Source organism: Rhinatrema bivittatum, chromosome 11, assembly GCF_901001135.1.
Source record: "Rhinatrema bivittatum chromosome 11, aRhiBiv1.1, whole genome shotgun sequence".
NCBI classification, from domain to species: domain Eukaryota; kingdom Metazoa; phylum Chordata; class Amphibia; order Gymnophiona; family Rhinatrematidae; genus Rhinatrema; species Rhinatrema bivittatum.
In genome coordinates this window covers 34,240,648-34,254,229 of record NC_042625.1, presented here as the reverse complement: position 1 = coordinate 34,254,229, position 13,582 = coordinate 34,240,648, and the positions used below count along the sequence as shown (strand labels likewise).

Here is a 13,582-nt window from a genome sequence, read left to right as displayed (position 1 = left end):
CTCACAAATACATCAGACATTTCTGCACAAACATTTCAGAGCTCGTCAACATCGATGTTCCCTTTCTGCTGAAATATCAAACCTCTGAAGTCATCTGTTGACAGCACCTGAAGGTGCAGAGATCCTCCCAACAGCAGGGGAGGGGGGCATCACTCTGTTTCACATCCAGAAAGGTCAATTCACACAGGAAGGAAAAAAAAAAAGTGTGCTCCCTCCCCCGTCTGCAGGCAGTGCTAGGAAACAGCCAGTCATCTCAGAAACTTAATACCTGGAGCCTAAAGCAGGCGCTGAACAGGAGCGTACATTACGCCTTGCCAAAACAACCCAGGTTGTTTTGGCAAGGCGTAATGTACGCTTAATGTACGCTTTGTACCTGGCACAGGATATTAGAATTTCTATCCAAACAAGCAAGGGCCAGAGCAGGGGAGGGGAACAAGCCAAGGGACGTCAGCAGCTCCATTACCTTTCAAAGGTGGTCCTCCCCCTTTTTTCCCCTCTCATATATGAAAGATAATACAGAACATAAAAAAAAATTTCTGTCTGTCTGCACAGGACATGTCACGCACCGTGCAAACGGTATGCAGCTCAATACAAACCTTTCACAGAGGAGTTGGACATCATGGGCCCAATATTCAAAGCGCAGTCAGCACTGTTCAGCCGGATAAGTGGTACTTAATGCAGCTAAAAGTTTCACGCAGAAAAAGTAGGCGTGTGCTGGGCGGATTGGGGGGCGGAGAGAGTTATTTGCCTAACTACAGATATCCAGAGTTAGACATATAAGCGTACGTCTAAGTTTAGAGCATCCTTCTCACAGCTTAGCCCTAGACTGCTACCTGACATAGTACATATTATGGCTAGCACCCCAAATAAAAAAAGGGCAACTTCATAACTCCAAGCCATGTGGGCCTTAACCCTCCTCTCCTCTGCTGCAGCTGCCTCAGGGTCTGCATCCTCTCTTCCCTACCCACTCAGCTCAGCTATTTTCATACGTCCCAGGATTTTTCCCAAACCTTTTGAAGGCTCAACTCCATTTGTCCCTGGGAAAACAGTATCGGAACAATTTATTTATTTAACAGTTTTATATACCGAAGTTCTGGTAACAAAGTTACTAATCACTTCGGTTTACATTACAACAATAGATTGACAGTATATAGAATAATGTCTTACAATGAACAAGGTAAATAGAACTTGGAAAAATAAATAATAATAACTTAAAAAGGGGAAGGAGAGTAAATATATACAAAGTAGTGGACCGTCATGGAGATCAAAGCTTAGATATTGAGTTTAAGATTAAGAGAATGCTTTGTTGAACAACCAGGTCTTTAAGTCTTTTTTTTAAAGGTGGGAGTCGATTGTTCAATTCTAAGGTCTGGTGGGAGAGAGTTCCAAAGTTTAGGACCGGCAGTGGAAATAGCTCTTTTGCTAAGTGATGTCTTGAGAGGATGAGCTCTTAGCGTGCCTTTCTGAGCTTGTCTCGTCGGACGGGAGGTGGAGTGAAGCTGTAAAGGGATGGTGAGGTCCATTGGAGTGGAGTTATAGATGGCTTTGTGGATTAATGATAGGGATTTATAGAGGATTCTGTGTTTGATAGGGAGCCAGTGAAGGTTCTTTAAGATGGGAGTAATGTGGTCCCTTTTATTAGATTTAGTTAGGATCCTCGCAGTGGCATTTTGTAACATTTGCAGAGGTTTCAGAGTGTTTGCGGGTAAACCAAGCAGCAAAGAATTACAATAGTCTATCTTCGAGAAAATGATTGCTTGTAGTACATATCTGAAGTCTTGGAAGTATAAGAGTGGTCTTAGCCTCTTTAATACTTGAAGTTTAAAGAAGCAATCTTTTATGGTGTTGTTAATGAAGCTTTTGTAGTTCAGCTGATTATCCTTGGTGACCCCAAGGTTTCTGACCTGAGTGGAAAAGGCTGGAGGAAATAAGGTGTGTGAATAGGGAGCGGTGTAGTTACCATTTGGGGTGATGAGCAGGAACTCTGACTTGTTGGAATTGAGAATCAAATTAAGATAAACAATAAATACATATTTTCTAAAGTGAAAGTATGCAAAGGAATTCTGGTGCGATTTTCTCATCCAAACTCTTGGTACCTGTAACTCATCAGGCTGGATTTGCTGCCTTGGGCTATTGCCCTCCTAAGAGTCTGTAACCAGACACAGCCACTTAGATCCTCACAGAGAGGCCATCTTGACATTCCCTCTATTAGCCGAGCCCGACTGGTAGAGCACCAGGGAGCCTGCCTTTTCAGCTGCAGCTCCTACTACCTGGAACTCCCTTAATGTACTGCTCAAAAACCTTCAAGTCAAACAAGCCTTTGCGGGAGGATTCTGAATAGTGATATAGATACACAATCTTTGTCTCAGGATTCTGCACTATTGGTTTTCTTGCTTAGTGACTGCTTTATTAAGTATGTCATTTTGTAAACTGGTTGGGTCTGTGGAAGCAATTAATAAATAAATAATAATGCACTAAATTAATTCATGTGAGATTACATATGCCAATACTGTGTCAGAAAATGAAGCTATGCTTCACGTTACAAGTTAAACAAAACCGCACATTTTTTGGTTGGTTCTCTTGCTCCCTCTGAATCATTTCTCCACTCTATTTTAACAATGTAAAAAAAAAAAAAGCCTGGGAGTAATTCTGGATTCCTTCACATTGCTGGAGCCACAAGTGGCCGCGGTCTCAAGAAAGGCTTTTGGGTGTTTGAGGTTTAGTTAAGCAGCTTTATCCTTTCTTCAGCCTCCAAGCTTCCCGCTTGGTGAGGCAGGCAGCTGTTCTTAATCATTTAGACTATTGCAAATCTTCACCCCCTCCCTCCCCTAGGAAGCCCTAAATAGACAAAGTCGCCAGGTTACAGATGGCTCAAAATGCAGCGGCCAGAACGTAACTCATAGTTCAAGATGGGATACGGCCTTTTGTCTCTCTTTCCATTCCCTGCACTGGCTCTCCATAGAGCTGGAAATTACATTTCAAACCTTATGCCTGGCTTTTTCATGAGCTGGGCCAGTTGTATTTTAGGGAGAAAGTTTATTACGTACAAGCTGTTTCAACCAGGTCAAGCAAAGACGCTGACCCTTCCATCTGCAAAGCACTTTACTTTAGTAAAAACTAGTCTTTAGGTTTCACGCTTTCTAGATACACTAAACTGTGATATTCCATTTTAGATTGTTATTTTTTCCTTTTTTTCGGTTTTATACGTATTTTAATTTGCTTATCATCTTAATATTGTAATATTGATAGAAGTTAATGTTATCATACTGAGTTTTATGTTTAATTCTTATCTGTATTGAATTTTATTATGTTTATACACTTTGCTTTTATGTTTAAATGTAAATGCTGTAAACCGATGTGACGGGTTTTTTCCAAACACCGGCATAGAAAATCTACAAATAAATAAGAGCAGTGCCTAGCTCCTGGAATCAGCTCACTTTAGAGTTAAATGCATTGGAGAATTACATCTAGTTTCAATGTGAATTAAAGTGCATCTGTTTGGCTGTCTTTAGTTGTAACCTGTGCACTGAAGAATTATGGATGGTGTTGGGTGGGTGATATATAATTCAAGATTATCCAGGCAAGTCCTCTGTGTATCTATTGATTTTATCACATTAGAAGCTTATAATTGTTTAGAGATTTTTTACATCAATTGTTCCAATACCATGATTAGGTTTTATTAGACCTCTGACTGTTTACAATTTAAACATATGTTTTATGTTGTAACTGTGTAAGACTGGAATCCACCTTGTACGATCTGTCTTTTGAAAGATAAACATAAGTACTTGACTTAAGATACACATCATTCAGTCTACTTTGCAAAAATATAATGTGGTATCTGAACATTGAATTATCCTGTTACATTCTTTCAAAAGGTAAAGACAGCAGGTTCCAGCCAGCCTTGGGTTCTACCCAGTTTTTCTGTTAAAAACAATGACCGATTAATAAAAAAGGTATCTAACCACAACTTATATTATTTTGCAGGTAGACTCAACAACATATTGTGAAATGTATGACGCTATTTCCTTGTACTAAGTGCAGTTACCTATAATCTCCTACCCCGAAGCGTGTGCGCTGGAATTTAGTACGCGCCAGACGATGCTCCAGTTCAAGGTAGTTGTGTGAGAAAATTGTTTAATGCGTTCTGGCATACATTTTCTCCAGTTTCAGCCAACACAGCTTGTTCAGACATTTTGTTCACAAGGGAAAGTGCACATGGGAACAGACAAAGTCTAGGTTATGCATGACTCGCTGCCTATTTCTCCTGCGAAACCCGTGTCTGTAGAACAACGCTGCCCTGTCACATTACAAGTCCTGAAACAAGACTAAAAAAAAAACGAGGGTCTGAGGAATGCGTGGCACAAATCTTCCTCTGCAGGGATTTATTTTATCTATCATCCCCCAATGAACCTGAGGATTGCTACTGAAAAAGCAACTGCAATTCAACAATTTTGTTCTAGTGCAAGAGGGACTATGGGTAAGGAAAGGTGACATTGTTCACCGCAGAGAGAAGGATTATGGGTAAATGCTATAGGGCAGCCACGAGAGCTCTGCACCAATGTAAAGCCCTTGTTATGCTGAGAAGAAAAAAAAAAACCAAAACCTGATGTAGGTCTTGCCAACGTAAACAAATAAGGTGGCTTTACTTTCTTAACCCAAATATGGTGGCTTGAAAAATGTGCCGAGCGCAGCACAGCTCTGCGATCTGGAACATGGGCATGCAAATGAGAACCCTGCCACTTCCACCTCTCCCATACCCTTTACTAGCAGCAATGTACAACTTTTGACTGTTTCCTAAAAAGCTTGCTTTGAAGTCATGGAACCCCCCCCCAGTCAAATGACTGCACAAGGGAGTAAGAAAGGAGTACAAATGTTGTCAATGGATGGCCTTGTCCACCCCCCCCTACTTACAACATATGCTCTGTATTTATTGGGAATGTGGATGACAGACACATTTTAAAGAATAACGCAGCACTATTTGGGGGGCTTTTTGTAAACATGTAAATTCATCATCTTTACTTTCTTAACCTCAATTACAATTGAGTCCAGGTAATGGGGATTTTGCCAGGTACTTGTCACTTGGATTGGCCACCGTTGGAAACAGGATGCTGGGCTTGATGGACCTGTGGTCTGACCTAGTATGGTGATTTCTTATGTTCTTATGTAATTGCCAATCAGTTTCAACAGTATGATCTACAGCAGTACAGACCCTGCCTATCCCAAATCACTCCCGTGTGCGAATCCAACATCCTTGTAGTCAGAAGTACTCTGGGTCACCAATCTGATTCTTACAGCGTTTTCCTTCTGACAAGCCATGTGTCTTCCTCAACAAATATGTAGAAATAAGGATAAACCAACAAGTTATAGACAATATCTTTTTATTGGACTAATTTAATACATCTGTGATGAGCTTTCTAGATTTATCTTCCCTTCATCAGGTCAGTAGGAAACAGTGCAGTTACACTGGATTTACATAGCAGAGAGTCAACAAGGCCTTTGGTTATCTGTGGGTGCCAGGAATCTGCAGCTAACGTTACAATTACAGCTCATTAAAGGGATAAGGTGGAGGAGAGGGAAGGCTTGACAGAGACAGTAAAAAAAACTTTAGCTGTAAGAGGCCAATCCCTGTTAATAGGCAAAAAAAGCTTTATTTTTTTTTACTGTCCATAAATTATTATTATTATTATTTTTTTTTTTTTTAGAGTTGCAGAAATCCACTCCTTATCTGTGGTATAAGCAGCAAGGTATCTCTCTACCCCTTGGGATCCTGCCAAGTACTTGTGACCTGGATTGACCACTGCTCAAAACAGGATCTTGGTGGGCTCGATGGACCTTTGATCTAACCCAGTATGGCAAATCTTGTATTCTTGGACCACTATGGTCTTTATCTGCTGTCATTTACAATGTTAAGTTATTTTTGCATTGGTTCCAAAATATTTATTTGATTTATATTCTGCCTTTTGCATTCTTGTATAATTCGGAAATTTCTTTCAAGTCATTAAGGGAGTGACCTTTCCTTGAGAAACGTTCACCCGAGGTGTCACTTGTTCCTCTCTGTAACGTGTTATTTTGCATCTGGGAAGTTTTGTCTTGTCATTTTGTTATTGATTCCAACAATGTAACATCCCTATTCACATTTTTTTTTAATTTAAAATTTTTTATTGAAGGATTCAAAGACAACTGAACACTAGCATATACATTATATTCCTCCAAATAGTATTATGAGTTACCCCCATTCCCCCACCCTCCCTCGATCCAGTCCCCCTATACACCTTTTATACATGAAAGGCACAAACAGGGTAAACACATCCCAACATAACGCAACAGACCAAGAATATTAAACAATCCAGATCTTGTGATGGTATATTCCGGATGAGAGTATTGAAAGGACAAACAGTAATAGAGAATACTAGTCCAATCACATGATTGGGTCAGCACTCCTAGCATGGTCCCTAATAATTAGAGGCCTTCCAGCATACATATGGGGCCAGACCTTCTCGAAACTGGAAATCGTGTTTTTATGTACAGCTGTAATTTTACTTAAAAGGTATACTTTATCCAGGTGCCGGACCATACCTAGTATAGATGGCACTACTGGGCAATCTCAATTTTAGAGCAATCTCATCTCTTGCCGCAAGAAATATTTGATGTACTAGCAACTGCTCTATACTATTATCCTCTGAAATGGGGAAGTTTAATAAAACAGATTTCACACAAGGTATCAGTTGTAACCCTGTTAATTTTTCCACAAAAGTATAAACTTGCAAAAATGTCATTGTGGACTGCCAACTCCACCAAATGTGGTAAAGAGAACCCTTCATCCCACAAGATCTCCCAAACAGCTATTGCTAACCATAGGATACATGCGGTGTAGTCGCTTGTAGAGTCAGATACCATCTAAACAATAATTTGTAAGAATTTTCCAAAATACCCACCGAAATGGAGTTCCTAGCTGTATGAAGAAAAATCAAATCCCAATCGCCCACAGCAATGGGCGATATCTCTCTCTCCCAGGCCACTATGTGAGATGGTTTTCCTGCCAATTCTTTATTGAGTTAATTATATATTTTGGAAATTACTCCTTTTAGTTTGTCGGCCATTAGACAATAACCCTTCAGGAGAGTTCTTCCCTGAACAAGATCATGATGGATTACCAGAATATGTAAAAAGTGACATAATTGTGCATACCACATGAAATTATCATCATCAAGGGTGTACTTACTCTTGAAGTTTTCCCATGGTAATATAGAATTACCCTCCCAAACCTGCCTGAGATTGAGGATACCTCTGGCTACCCAGTTCCTGTACTGATGTACCTCCAATCCTGGAGCATAGTCAAGATTATTATATATATATTTATAGAGGTACTGTAAAAGTAGTTTATTTGGCCTCAAAAAGCTCAAACCGCTCCTATTCCACTACGATTTCAGATCCGTCCTCCAAGCCATTCTGTTCTCTAAGATCGACTATTGCAACTCCATTCTGCATGGTCTTCCAGCCTCTACCATTAAAACCGCTCCAGCTGCTACAAAATGCAGCGGCAAGGATCCTGACAAACACCAATCGGAGAGAGCATATTTCTCCTATTCTAAAAGATCTCCACTGGCTCCCAGTAAACTTCCGGATCCTCCATAAATCTCTCACAATCATTCATAAAAATATCCACCATCAAACCCCGCTTGATCTGTCTCATCCTCTCAGACTGCACTCGACAGCCAGGCCTTTAAGGGATGCTTACAAGGGATCTTTACACGTTCCTACAATCAAATTAGTGCACCACGCAAACATCAGAGACCGGGCCATTCTCTACTGCAGGCCCCTCCATGTGGAACGCCATGCCTCCGGACCTCAGACTGGAGACTTGTCTAACAACTTTTAAAAAGAAACTAAAGACATGGCTGTTCAGCCAAGCCTTCCCCACTACAAACTCCATTCCCTGATCTAGAATTGTACACCACACATCTCTGTAAACAAAATTCTCCAAATTCTCATGCATAATATCCATTAAAGAGAGGTTGGCTCCTTGCCCCCTCCTCTGTATATAGTATTTATTCTATTTTATTGCACTTTATATATTTATTGCTCCGTTCACCCCTTCTTTATTTTCCTACTCCAAGTTAAGGCTTCCTTGTTATAATGTAACTGTATGCTCTGTATCTCTTGTTGATTGGTTAATTGTATATTCTACTTAGTTCATTGTAAACCGAATTGATTTGATTTGTATCAAGAAAGTCGGTATATAAAAGCCTTAATAAATAAATAAATAAATAAAAATAAATAAAAAAGTGTCCCTCTCCATTGCGACCAGATATGCAGAGTGTTAAAAGTGCTGAAAGGCATCACCTTATAGGTCTCCATGTCTGTTTAGGTTGCTAAATCATCACAGATAAGGGCATCTTGTCCACTAGGCTCTGTTCTATGGTCACTCATTGCTTCTGATTTCTCTGCTTATGACAGTCAACCACTGCTCATAGTTGGGCTGACACATAACACCATACCAAATTAGGTGCCCCTAGGCCACCTTTACGTTTTGGTTGAAAAAGAACTTTTTTAGATACCCGAGGAGGCTGCTGTTTCCAGATAAAAGGAATACATATGTTTTCTGCCATTGTTTCAAAAGTTTGGTTGAGAGAGGAATTGGCAAGATTTTGGAATAGGTAGAGAAACAGGGTAGAACATTCATGTTTATGGTTGCCAATCTCCCAAGCCACGAGAGCTTCAGTCTGTCCCAGCGCTCCAAATTCTTATATAAAGTGTCACCGGGGGACTATAATTATATGCAAGTAAATTGTACGAGTTCTGGCCTAAATAAATCCCAAAGTATTTAAGGTGTCTGGTAGCCATTTAAAAGGAAAGATCCTATGAAAAGCTGTTAGGACATTCGTAGGGACAGAGATATTCAGAGTTTCAGATTTCTGAAAAATTATTTTTAAACCCAGAGACTATACTGAATCTATGGAGTTCGATCATACCTCCTTGAGGGATTCATGTTTTCTCTATCTCAACTACAGATCAACAGTGAACAGGGAGAGCTTTATACATCCCCCCTCACCAATCCTATCCCCTATCTTTGTTTCCTCTAATCTTTATTGCAAAAGGCTCTAAGAATAAGGAAAAATTATAAAGGAGATAAGAGGCAGCCCTGGCATGTTCCCCTATTGCAGGGGTCGGGAACCTTTTTGGCTGAGAGAGCCATGAATGCCACATATTTTTAAAATGTAATTCCGTGAGAGCCATACTACAACCCCCCACCCTCCTGAACCCTCCTGACGCCCCCCAAGACCTGCCAAATTAATTTACTACAACCCCCCACCCCCCAAGACCTGCCAAAAGTCCCTGTTGGTCCAGCGGGGGTCCGGGAGCGATCTCCTGGACTTGGGCTGTCGGCTGCCAGTAGTCAAAATGGCGCCGACGGCCCTTTGCCCTCACTATGTCACTGGTGTTGACCAATGGCAGCGGTAGCCCCTGTGACATAGTAAGGGCAAAGGGCCGTCGGCTGCCAGTAATCAAAATGGCGTCGACGGCTCCTTGCCCTTACTATGTCACAGGAGCTACCGCTGCTATTGGTTGACCCCAGTGACATAGTGAGGGCAAAGGGCCGTCTGCACCATTTTGACTACTGGCAGCCGACAGCCCAAGTCCAGGAGATCACTCCCGGACCGCTCCCGGACCCCCGCTGGACCACCAGGGACTTTTGGCAGGTCTTGGGGGGGTGAGGGGTTTTGTTAGATTTTTACTTTATTATTAAAGATTTGTCTGCGAGCCCTGGACCCCCGCTGGATCACCAGGGACTTTTGGCAGGTCTTTGGGGGGGGGGGGGGGGGGGTTAGGAGGATGGGGGTTGTAGTAAACTAATTTGGCAGGTCTTGGGGCATCAGGAGAGTGAGGGCGTTGTAGTAAATTAATTTGTAGGTCTTGGGGGAGTCAGGAGGGTGGGGAGTTGTAGTTAGTATGGCTCTCATGGAATTACATTTTAAAATATGTGGCGTTCATGGCTCTCTCAGCCAAAACGGTTCCCAACCCCTGTATTAGAGAGAACAGGGTAGGAGGAAGACTCCTCGGAATCTTGTAGAATGGTGCAGAATTGCCGAATCGTGGCCTTACAGTCATTGTACTCCGGTCGCTCCACAATACTCCAAAAACGAAGGTTACATCGCCTGGACAGATTCTTGATATCCTCAAGTCTTTTCAGAGAGGGCTGTATTTTCATCTCACAGAGCTGAATATTTTTTTTGCAGATCAAGCTGAAGCGTGTGAGCGTCCAGGCTCGTTCCATGTTCGTCCGTGTGGTGACAGATATCTAGTAACTCTTCCCGCAGGTTGGACATCATAGCAATCAGCTCATATTTATTATTTTTTATATCTTTACGAAGATTGCAAAACCATTCGCAAAATTCGGAACAGTAGGCAGGTCTGACTCCGCTGGCAGGAATAGTGTTTAGTGTTGGGTTGGCCACACTGGTAGGCCCCAAATCGCCAGCTTCGCTGCAGAGATCTTCCCCAGCCTTCGAGAAAGAAAACTGCTTCAGATAACACAACTTTCTTTTAGTAGCTGTACTTGCTGTCTTAGCTACACTCAGTTTCTGCTTAGGGTGCAAAAGCTCCACACTGTGTGCTGAAATATTTCAAATAAAAGGCTAACTGGAGGTGAGAGAGCAGTCTCAGGCAGCTATCTAGGTTGGTGATGTCATCAAACCCCCCCCCCCCCCCCCTTCACATTTTTTGCACTGGATGATGTATACTACATTCACAGAGGAGCATGTAAAGGAACCCTTAGGATGAATGTATTTCTCACGTGGAAATATGGGGCAAATATAAAATTAGTAGGTAGACAAGGAACCTGTCAAAAGTCCTCACCAACCACGAGACGCCTTCAAACAATTCCTATTTCCTATAATAGAAAACAGACACAGAAGGGGTTGAATTAGCACAAGTTAGACACTTAAAAACAGTAGTGTTAAATCAAGGCTTCGTTTATAACTCAGTACATTCTTAACTCGATTATCTTTTTTTTCGTATTTCTTAAGATAACTAAATTATGAATGTACATGAAAGATGCACAAATGGACAGTAGTTAGGGCTGAAGCATTGATGAAAACTCCTGAGCAGTAGCACCAACTTTTGCTAACTTAGCCCCTTTGTGTGTCTATTACCATAAATTCAATATATGCATGTATTTTCTCTATAATAGAAATACCACCACCTGGTTGAAGCTGGATGTTCCATTTCGAAATGCAGTAGAATAAAACAGAGGGAGTTAACGGGTAAATTAATCATCTGATCATTAAGGGAGCAAGAGTACATTTATGAACAAATTAGGTCTCTATGGATCAAAAGTCTGGATCAAACATCTGCAAAAAAAAATTTCAAATCAAAGGACTGTCAATTGTTTGCAATCCCCACACTGTTCTGTTTAAAGTTTACGGGTTGCAAAGTTTACTTCCCAAATATATCCAAATTTTAAAAAAGTGTCCAGAGTATCACGAGGATGCCTTCAAATAAATAATTTCTGATGTAAATAGTGTGTACTGTACACTGTCAACAAAAAGACACATTAAAAAGTTAAAAGGTATCGCTATCAAACTCCCACTGTGTTCTTCCAACCTGAACAATGATATGCAAGACTGCTCTGATTGCTCTATCGACATGAGATATCAATACACTGCCAAACACCACTTTACGGGGGGAAAATGCTACTTCTGGGTTACATCTTTTCTGTCTTTGCTTAATGGAAAAAACATCAGAATTTCTGCACAGCGAAAACAGTTTCTAAAATTTGAGTCAGTTTCCATGTTTTTTGTTTTGTTTTTTTTTTAAATCAGGACTGTGCGATGATGTAACCAGGAAAACACCACCCAGGGTTTCATAATCTATTGCCAGAGAACGTCATTGAATGTAAAGGTTGGTGACACGAAAGTGATCTAAGCTAGTAAAGCAACCAAACAAGACAGCAGTCACACAGAGATCAGACGCCTAAACCAAGATATCAGGACGCTGGGTTTTGTGACCAGTAGAAGTCAGAGAGCCTTTAATGAAAGGAGCTCAGAGCTGCTTCACCAGGGAAGGAGAATGTATGCAGACATCAGCCCAGACCCTTCTTGGCTAGTTAATGACTGATAGGATGCACCAAGCCCTGAACTAGCCTCATAGTAGCAGCGGTGGTGGAAACCAAACCTAAGAATTTAAGCAGGTTTGGAACAGAGGTAAGAACAGGAGAGGAGAGGGGGTAGATAAACAAAATGCTAGAGGACCACCAAGAGGGGATTGCAAAGGCGACTTGGATAAGAAGCAATCTCCTGCAGGTGGTCAAGTCTGCATAGCTGACAGATGGGAAGATCCTCGACTAAAGCAGCAAAAGTAGGGACAGTCAGGTAGACTGGGTGGGCCGTATATCCTTACCTGCTATGTTAACTAGGCCTCTAGTAACCTTAATTGGACTGTTTCTGGATAATAAATAAAAACAGCAGCCTGGAGAACTGGGCGAACCAAGGAACTGGCAGAGGAATAGAGTCTTTCACCTCTTGGTGTACGATCCAAAGTCAATTCAGGTCAGTAGTTACCGTAAACCAGTACAATCTGAAAGCTATAAAAGGAGGTATGTGAAATGAAGCAGTGCCTCGGTCCAGTTCCCAGGAAAGCAGGTCTCCATGTCACTAAAGCCTCCATACCAATTTGGCACCACTGTTAGTCGTTTGAGTAGACAAGCCCAGGTTTGTGCAGGCGTTGTAAGCACCTTACCCTCTTGCCCTGCTCCCTATAGAGCAAGGATAAGGCACACTAGCAGGGCAGTATGGAAGAGGAGGAATTCAGCTTACAGGGCTGTTAATATGGCAGCTTTCATGTGCACTAAACTTACTATATAGACGTATATATCTGTAAAAAGCACTGAACACATAAAACAGGCAGATTCCTCTCTCTCTCTCTCTCTCTCAAGAAAAGCGTCCCGGTCATCTTGGACAATGAACCCGTATAATTAACATCTCTATTAATGAACCATTGTGAACACTGCATCAGGAAGCCAACAGCACATCATAAATTATAAATATCTGTTAGGCAAGGCTTGTCCGCATGGCTCTTGGCCGGCAGAGACCCCCCAGCAGAACGGGTAGCTTCAGAAGTGAGCTCACAGACCTCCATCCTCCACCTCAGTATAAGCGCCTCATTGTAAAGGGGATAATTTGACAGCCTGTGCTGAGGCCCAGACCAGCCTGGCCGGTTTTAAAGAGCTGGAATCAAGTCAGACCAGTAGCTTAAGGTCTTTGTTCAGCAGGGATTCTCTCCCCCTATTGGAAGCACAAAGCAGGAGAAGCTCTCGCTCTTGTCCAGGTAATTCTCCTGTGCAAGATATTCTGAGGTTATCACAGACGCCTCCCCCGGAAGCTCAGATACTACAAGAACCACAAGCTAGAGCCTATTTTTAAAGTGATTAACCATTAGGAAATGAATTTCAGTGCGGTGCTCGGATTTGGGGTTTTTTTTTATTCTGTGACCCCCAGGCAGCAAAGTGCCACTCTCATCTTCATCACTGAAACACGAGAAATGAAAAGTAATGAGGAGAGTTATGGGGCACAATAAAAGGACA

General features: G+C 41.8%; 1 protein-coding gene across 1 annotated transcript in view; it reads right to left on the bottom strand.

The window, feature by feature from the left end:
- HIP1R (huntingtin interacting protein 1 related) overlaps positions 1 to 13,582 on the bottom strand; it is a gene marked incomplete at its 3' end in the record, with an annotated part of 142,764 nt that overhangs the window by 98,885 nt on the left and 30,297 nt on the right.